The sequence below is a fragment of the Patella vulgata genome, chromosome 7, assembly GCF_932274485.2.
Source record: "Patella vulgata chromosome 7, xgPatVulg1.2, whole genome shotgun sequence".
Lineage (NCBI taxonomy): Eukaryota > Metazoa > Mollusca > Gastropoda > Patellidae > Patella > Patella vulgata.
The window spans coordinates 57,341,872-57,351,647 of record NC_065885.2 but is presented as its reverse complement, the minus strand read 5'-3'; the positions used below and the strand labels follow the sequence as shown (position 1 = coordinate 57,351,647).

General features: G+C 34.1%; 1 pseudogene; it reads left to right on the top strand.

The window, feature by feature from the left end:
- Window positions 1-3,396: 3,396 nt before the first annotated feature.
- On the top strand, window positions 3,397-5,150 carry LOC130013580 (uncharacterized; annotated as a pseudogene).
- The last annotated feature ends 4,626 nt before the right edge of the window (window positions 5,151-9,776 follow it).

Sequence of the window (9,776 nt, the reverse complement as noted above, 5' to 3'; positions counted from 1 at the left end):
AAATCAGAACTTTTGTCAATTAAAGTCAATACAGTAATATTTAAAGGAGCTAAATTGCTAACACTTGAGAGTTGAGACCTAGAAATTGACAAAAGTGGGTCGCAACGCATATAATACTGTAGTATGAATGTATATAAACTGATTTGCATTCAATGGTTTCCATTTTTACTCCAATTTCAAATCATCTATGTTCGGCGAAATAAGCCAGCAGTCTCAAGCGAGTGCAAATTTCTAGCGTCTGGTTATTCCAGTCTACATACGCCGTTTGATTTGGGGCAATGTGTCTAGCTTCGTCCCTCGAGTCTCTTGATACAACTGGAGCTGAAGCGCATTATGGTACACGATTCGTGTACAAATGGTAAAATGTTTATTTTGTCTTAAATATTGGATATCAAAAGCCCATCTTTTTTTCGGTAAGATCACAACATGAATGTTGATTTAATTTGACAAATAAATCGTGTTTTCAATGTTGAAGAGTTTGGATGATATTGAGTTAGAGACTTAGCTACTTTAATGTTTATATTTTGAACTACATGTATTAAAAATCTTAACTATTTCTTTATATATCAGACATGTGCAGCATACATATTTATTTTAGTCTATTATGGTACATTTTTTCTCAGTTGTTTGATGTTAATTATCAATGAATTAGTGTATATGTTGTGTGTACATGTGTGTGCGAGTGTATGTAATATATATATATGTGTATATTTATGTATTTGATTTATTATTGTAATTTCATTATGTTTTGATTGTAATATTTATATCTGTTTGTATTTTTTTTTTGGAGAGTGGGGTTGCCTGCTCTATAATCCACTTATCTTTAATAAATAATGTTAAAAAAAATAATTTATTTTTTAAACTACCATAGACCGCTCCTTTGAGCAAGACCAAGTAGTCTATATATATTTTTGAAAATAGGGGAATGGACAAACAAGGGACATTTTAGCCAGTTGTTAGAACACAACCTGTATTATACCTATGCATTAATTTCAAAAAGTCATAATTTAGCAAACACAAATAACTGTCCACAAAACATCAGTTAATTATTGTTATTACATTGTCAAACCTTATTAGGGGTGCTTTTGGTATGGATGTGGTCGGGCTTTAGGAATTTCCGTTCTGTGGGTATATTTATTTTTAAAGGTATTTCCAACCTTATATGGAGGGTGGGAGATTAAGCAGTGTATGAGGGGGGGGGGGTGCTGGGCCTTGCCTTTGATTTATGCATAGTTATATTATATGGATGCTACAGTGTCGACTTTATTAGAGATGAGGAAGGGTGGGCTTAGGGGATCTATTCTAACCAGTTAATATTAGGGTGAACTCGACAATGCAAAGTATGTATGTCTACACACGCAAAGACTACAGTAGGAAGAGAGCCTCTAATAAAATATAGCTTCACACACCTTGATTGATTTTGATATTTGGCAATTATCTATATTTATATTCGATTATATATAGGCCTATATCATTGCTATCAAACAACATTTTCAACCCTTCTCAAATTATCTTAATACTCGGAGCTGTGGTGGGACGTTAAACGCGATGCATGCAAAATTTAATTCCACAGTGTCGTGTTGGCCTACTTTCTTAAGAATAATAATTTGATTCATCACATTTACACAGCTACAAACAGCTTAAAATTTGTTGAGAGAGGACAAGCCCGTCAGGTATTACCGACAGCGGCTTCACGGGGGTAAGAGGGGTAAAGCTTGTCTGGCATCGGGGAAAACTGTCCGTCTGATGGGGTGGAGGGTCCGAAAACACGGCACATGTGACATAATCGCCAAGTGGTAAGCAGCTGTCGGTTGGACACTCTACCCAATGAGTCATCGCTGACCTAAATCTTTCACATTTATGCACTTATTACATTTTAGCCGACACCGGTAAATACCACTATTAATAGCGCGCACTTTCTTTTCATTAGAAATATGATTTACAACGAGTTTGGCTAAAAAAAATCGACCTAATTATATTATAGCAAAACGACATTGATCTATTAAATTCTCCTTAAGGTCACGTGTATTTACTGTTATTCGCTATTTACTAGATTTTCATTGGCTGAAAGCTCGCCGTCTCACTACTTTTATTATTGCGAGGACAAAAAATGCTGTCGTTTAGATTATTTGTTTAAAACGTTTCTGGCACATAAATCGGAGTATGGTAGTTTTGTTTACAATACATTAGGGTTATTTCTCGAGAAATAAATATTAAAACTTTCCACAGCGGTGAGTTGCAATGACTTTTGAAAACTAAGCTAGTTAGAACTTCCCAGTCCTCCGCCTATTATTGACGTGGCCGAAATAGCCACTGGTCAATCAAGACTAAAACGTCATGTTTACGCGAAAGCGTGGGACATTTGATTGATATTTTATTTTAATGCCTATAATTACAATAAGCCTATATGATGTGGAGATATCTGGCCTGTGCCCCACCCCCAGCAAAAAAAGTAAAACAGACAGACGTGGAAAAACAAAATGATGACGATCAACAAAGAAGGAAACCCCGATCATTCAACCGTTCATGGATGACAGGAGTTTCCGTGGCTGGTTTATGAACGGTTGATGAATGCTGATGATAATGATGATACCCTTTCTGAAATAGATAATGGAAAAATGTTTTGTACACCATGCCGAAAATCATATGGTAAACTCCAAAATACAGTAAATATAGGTTTACCTGGCAGTCGCTCAAATTTTGCAAAACTTTCAGTGGGGGGGGGGGGCATTTGTTTGCGGCTCAGATAATTTTAAACACTCTACTCTTGTCGCCCATGCCCGTTCTGAGGGACACTTAGAGGCTGTCGATCATGTTCGAAACAGAGAAAAACCAGTTGGAGAAAGCTCTGCCGAGAAAATAAAAATAAAGCTGAACACTAGTGTCATTAACCGACTACGAATTTTATTCTGAAATGCCCATGCCATAGCTGTAAATAACCGCCCGTTTTCCGATTTTGTATGGATGAATACTCTTGACAGCATCAAGGGTATTGATGTAGGTGAAACATACCGAAATGGTACGTCATGTAAAGAATTTATTAATGCCATTAGTACAGTTGAAATAAATAAAATCAGAACAGAATTTGAAAATAGAAAATTTTAAACCATAATAACTGACGGGTCTACTGACGTTTCTGTCATTGAAAACGAGTTGGTCTATGTTCGTTCGGCTTGCAAAGGGATTGCAAACTCCTTTTTTATATCTTTTCAACAACTAGAAAAGGCAGATTCGGACAGCATCCACACAGCACTAACTAAGGCTGTGACGACCGTACTTGGACCAGAGTCGCCAGCGAAAGTTGTGGCTCTCGCAGCTGACGGAGCAAGTGTCAATACAGGAGAAATAAATGGTCTTATTAGCAAATTGCGCCAAAATCTATCACCATGCATCGTGATGGTAAAATGTCTAGCACATCGCCTGGAGTTATCATATAAGGAGTCTCTTAGATGTTCAACACATGAATTATTATCCAGTTTATATAACATATACAAAAAAGTCCACTTCAACGAAGTAACCTGAAAAAACCATTCGACATTTTAAAATTGCCACCAGTTATGCCTGTTCGAATAGGAGGAACTCGATGGGTAACACACACACTGACAGCTATTAAAATACTTTGGCAAGGGTACCCAGCTTACGCATTGCATCTCGACCAGGTAGCTATTTTGTACCAATACAGCCATGAAGCGTATTCATCGGGATTTGCTATTATTTTTCGCGATGCCGATAAAGGTATTCAATAGTGACGAGTATTATAAACCCGCCAAAACAAAACACTATTAAGACACATAATTCGCTTGCGCTCACGTGCTACGTAAACAAAAGGGACCGTTAGTGCCGCGATTAATCTTCGAGCTTGCTTTGGCTTTAACGTAAAATATAAATAGTGTAATGCATTAAAAACGGTGTTTGTAAATGTCATAGTTTTTTAAGGTCACGATTCTCGAAGGTGTTGTAGTACTGCTTTGGTGTTTATTTTACAAATAACGTTTTTTTTTTTTATATGTAAGTCTTCGTAAAGTGAAGACTCACGAACACGCGTTTGCAATTTCTTTGGCGCGAAAAAAACAATTCCGATCAATACGCCATGGCTTGTACTGCTGTATTCTAGTTGTATGAAATTATAAAAGTAGTTGAAAATGTTTCTAACGATGAGTTATCACTGTTTTGATAAATATACACGGTACAGCATAATTATTAACATTAATAATTGAATTGAAAAGCTAATAAGTTTATACAATAAATAACAGAATAATAGAGATATAATACCATTTTTAAATTTAACAGCAAAATAGTTTTTAAATATTCAAATGCATTAAATTTATAAATTGTTCCTTTAAATTACAGAATTCATCAGATGCGAATTTAAGTCAAAGGGGCTACTAAAGCTTCTCAGATCAAACCAAGTAATATATTATATGGTTTATTTCTTCAAGATGTTTCAACTCCTCTATCTAAGTTATCCTTGATGCTGCAAAAAGAGGACTGTAGTATCTATATTATTTTTGAAATATTAAAATCCACCATGACAGCTTTAACAAAACTTCAGAACAGGTATAGTAGTACTAGTATAACAACCTAGAAAATTATATAAACAACATAATAATTATATAACATAATTAATGCTTAGAAACTATTTGCAAAGTAAAATTTTACAGAAATAAAAAAAATGCATGGCAAGTGACATGACATAAGTGAAGTATCCGCCAATGGAAATTAATTGAAACTGTTAAAATTATGTTTAAATTATGTTGAAAATATTTTGTCTTATTTAAAATTAGTCCTGGTATGTGTTTATCTGCAAACATGGATTCAGATGAATATTTCGGAGAGGGACTTACCGGGAAGTTTTTATATCCTGAAGAGATCGTTCAACATCTTTTGATTTCCTTGGAGAGGAGATTTAGCGACGAGTCTACAATACTCAAGTCCACCAAACTTGCAGATATTGCATCATTGCCACCGCATTCACCCAGGGGTTGGTTATAATTTAACAAGAATTAACTTCTTCTTTAGAGAGTTTTGTTTAATTTTTTTAAAAATTATATTAAATACACAGTTTCTTTCAGGTTGATGTTATGAGGTTACTATTTTTACTTTTTAATTAGTTACAATAATTATTTGGTTTATATTTGAAGTTTGAATAAAGCCTATCATGTTCCTATTATTATGGTAATTGTAATATCGCATGATATAAAACATATTTAAAAATCAGAATTATTGTATGTAGTTGAAATCAATAAACCTTTTATATAAAGGTTCCTTTTGTAATAATCCACACTTTAATTTTCGAATAATTTTATGACGTCAATGTTTTTTTAAAGACTTTGGTAATGAAGCAATTGCTACTTTAATGGGGCATTTCAAAGATGTCCTTTTGAAACAAGGAGTAGATGTTGGGCAAATTGGTTTTGAGTGGGATATGGCCAAACAAGTCAGTTTTGATAAGTGAGTAACAAACACTTTTCTAAATAACAAAATCATAATGTAGTCCTAATTTTAAAAAAAAAAAAATGAATAATAGGATTGTATTTTAGCAGTCTTTTCCATTTTGATTCAGTGATGAGGTATATCAACTAACATGGACACAAATTAACTTAAAATATAAAGAAAAGATACCTAATTTCCTGGACCTGGTAGACCTCATATTAAGTCTACCAGCAAGCTCTGCAGAGTGCGAGCGTGGTTTTAGTTTTATGAAATTAACTAAATTCGATATTCGCAACCGTCTAAGTCTACGAAGTCTAAACGACGTATTTACTATCAAATTCTATTCAAATTCAATTTCATAGTTTGATTCTGATCCTGCCTTTAATTATTGGACAGGATCAGGTAGCAGACGACCTTATTTCAACCCGCCAAAGGGGGCTGTTTTGCGTGATGTTAACATAGATATTGTACACAATATTTCGTCCGACGAGGACACTGAAACCGATGATGAATGTTAATACATTTATATATTATCATTATTATTACAGCATATTTATAGTGCGCTCATCCATATTATTATTATTATTATTATTAACATTTATAGAGCGCTATCTTCCACAAAATGTGTTCAGATGCGCTGTACAATACAATTCAATAAAATATGTAATAAAAATAAATATACATATAGGAAAACTAAATAAATCTATAGAAGTAAAACATAACATGGTAGCGCAGAATAAAATCTGATATCACAAATAGGTTTTAAAAGAATTATAAGTTAAAAGCTTTCTTAAACAAAAATGTTTTAAGAAGTGACTTAAAAGAGATTAAATTTGTGCAGCATCTTATATTAAAAGGTAAAGAATTCCATAATTTCGGTGCCTGGACGGTAAAAGATCGATCTCCAAAAGATAAAAGTCTTGCTGATTTATTTACAAGTAAAAAATGATCAGATGAAGAGCGCAGAGTGCGACTCGGTGTGTACATTTCTAAAAGTGAAGATAAATAAGAAGGTGACATATCATTCATACATTTAAATGTTAAAAGGAGGATTTTAAATTCAATTCTAAAAATAATCGGTAACCAATGGAGTTTCTGTAAAATAGGAGTAATATGGTCATTATAATTACTTCCGGTGATGAGCCTTGCTGCTGAATTTTGAACTTTTTGTAATTTGTTAGTGATGCGTAAAGGAGTACCAATCAGTAAAGAGTTACATTGATCTAGATGAGAGAATGGACAAGAGTTTTAACAGATGAAGTGGGGAGATTCTTCCGGATGCGGGCTATTTGGCGGAGATTAAAATAACATAATTTACAAGTATTATTTACATGAGGCTCCATGGTTACGTATTTATCAAATATAACTCCAATATTTCTAGCAGACGGGACTGGTGATATTACATGGGAACCTATAGATAAAGGTACGTTGTAATTGACTTTGCTAATAAGATTATTTGAACCTAACAGAATATATTCAGTTTTATCTTCGTTCAATTTAAGAAAATTATTACTCATCCAACACCGAATTTCTTCGGGTTAGTCACCATGCTATTTCTGATTTTAACAATTTTAGATTCGAAGTAGTCCGAGAAACGCGTTGGTAGGTCATCATTGTCAACTGTAGGTAAAATCTTCACACCATGGTTATTATCTAACAGGGTATTTACCACTTTATACAGCTCTTTTTTTGTTATTTTCACTATTCTCGATTTTATTTACATAAAAATCGAGCGTTCAATTAGACAAGTAACTTTTAGTTTGGTACTCTTGTATATTTCTCTGTGAACTGTCAGTCCAGAATTCCTCCACGTACGCTCGGCTTTAGTACGAATCCTCTTGGCTTCAAGAATATCATCGTTTAGCCATGGGGCACCAGGTCGAAGTCGAAAAGTTTTAGTTTGGATTGGTGCAAGATCATCAATCGTACTTTGAACGCATTTGTTAAAATATGCTGCTTTCGAATTGACGTCATTAATTTGGTATATGCTCTCTAGTTTAGAAGAACACAGAGAAGAGCTCAGCTCAGCATCGTTCAGCGATTTGAGTTTTCGAAAAGAAATTTGTCTCGTTTCAAAGTGTTCTTTCCTTACGTTTAGATTCAGAGTTATAGGAAAATGGTCCGATATAAGATTATCTCTAACAGATAAATTATTTATTAAATGTTTTTGTCGGGTTATCACAAGATCTAAAGTATGTCCTCGATTGTGAGTAGGGGTATTAACATGTTGAATTAAAGAATGCACTTGTAACAGCTCGCTAAACTGAAGAGAGAACTTGTCATTAATGTTGTCTACATGGCAATTAAAATCACCCAGTATAACCAGTTCCAGACTGCATTTTGCCAATTGATTGATCAAATCAGAAAATTCATCGATAAACTTTTACTTAGATCCATTGTCAGGGGGTCTGTATAGAACAACAATACGAAACGCTGAACTTAAAGAGCCGACAACACAGTCAAGATATTCAAATGACGAATATGATGTCTGTTTTTGGGTCTGAAGCTTGAATGAGTTTTTGTAGATGAGGGCTATCCCTCCACCATTTCGAGAAAGTCTTGGTTTATGCTGGATAAAGTAGGCATCGGGTACCAACGAGCATAAAACGGCATCATCATTAGCACCTAGCCATGTTTCAGTGACAGCCAAAATATCAAGGTAATGTTCACATATGAAATCATTCAGTTCGATAGTTTTGTTTTTTACCGACCTAGCGTTTAACAAGGAGACCGTGGAATTCAGAAATATCCTTGGAGGCGAGTCATTAACTTGCGTGAGATAAGAAAAGTTTGTAAAATTTACTGTACTACTCTTGGTCCTGAAACAATCATCAGATCTAATAGAAGTCACTGTCTTGATTTTTCTCCTACGATTTCTACCTGAAGAACAGCCCCTTGAAGTTTTCTTACGTTTTGTAATATCACATGTTAGATTTTTAAGGGTATCACAATCTGCTTTACTTAAAATATTGCTGTAACATTTAGATAAAAGTTGATCCCTTTTGTAGGTTATGTGAGTTAACATCATGAGTAGTAAACACCATAGAAATTTTAACTCCAGTGACAGCCTGCTCAAAAGCAATGATTTCATGCTTCATTAGTCACTAATAACTGCTTAGAAAATTTAAAACATCAAATATCTTCCAAAATACACAAAATTTTACCATCCAAGTCACACATATGAAATCTTCACTTCTTCGAAAAGATCTTGGTATAACTTTTGACACTTAAAACTTAAATTAATAGGGTAAAAATTCACTTTTTCTTAGAGAGAAGTGAAGGCAGCCATAAGCGCTCAAAACAGCACTTCAGGGGCACTTTACAAAGTGACAATGTAATCCTAAATAAACAATACTGTGTACATGTTCACGAGTCAGATAAAAGCCTGATTAAATAAATGTGTTTTCAATTGTTTTTTTAAAAGAATATAGAGATATACATACTGTATGTAAATGGATCAAAAATGTCTGTTTTGTTAAACCTTTTTTGACGGGCGAATCAGTTCGCACCCGTCATTTGGCGTTAGCGAATCAACTCGCGGACCCATCAATCAACTGATATCTATTGTTTTTATTTCTTAAATTAATGGTGATTGAGTAATAAAAATAAAACACCCAATGAAAAGGAATGTTATACTCGCTAGTTATCGAATAAAAACATACGGTTCAATAAAGGATCTTCCAGTATTTTCGTAATAGGTCAGAGGTGAAAATTCACACGTTGTCAATGACTTTGGCATTATTCCAATATTTTCACGTTGTCACTTACGGCTAATAATTTTATGATATGGAGAGTGAAATTCAATCAGATATTTTATGAGTTACTGCCATGCATATCGCGGGAATATGATGTCGAAGAAATCAGCTACTTGCATTTTTTTTTTTTTTTTGACGTTATGATGCGAAGAATACTTATACTCCAGCCGAGATAAAGTTCGTCGGCCGCCATCTTGGACACGCGTTCAGACAGAGGATACCTATGGAAGTATAACGTTGCCAATATTATTTCATTGTTCATGGTGCAAACTGCAAATGTCAGTAGTTGAAAATACGTATTTTAGTTTTACAATTTGCAATTTCCATTGCTCAACAATACCAATGCCACGGTGTTAAAATACAGAATACACTTTTCAATAATACAAAATACAGTAGAATAGTTATTTTGCACATTACACTTCTGCATTCTGCATAATAGAAAAATGCATAATAGAACCTTGCATAGTAGAACATATACCTTATATGGGATCTACGACGAACGTCATTTGCATATGGAAAAAAATCCGGACTATGACGGAAATTAATGATTTACGCGATAAAGCCATAAGGCCGAGGTCAATAGAAGGG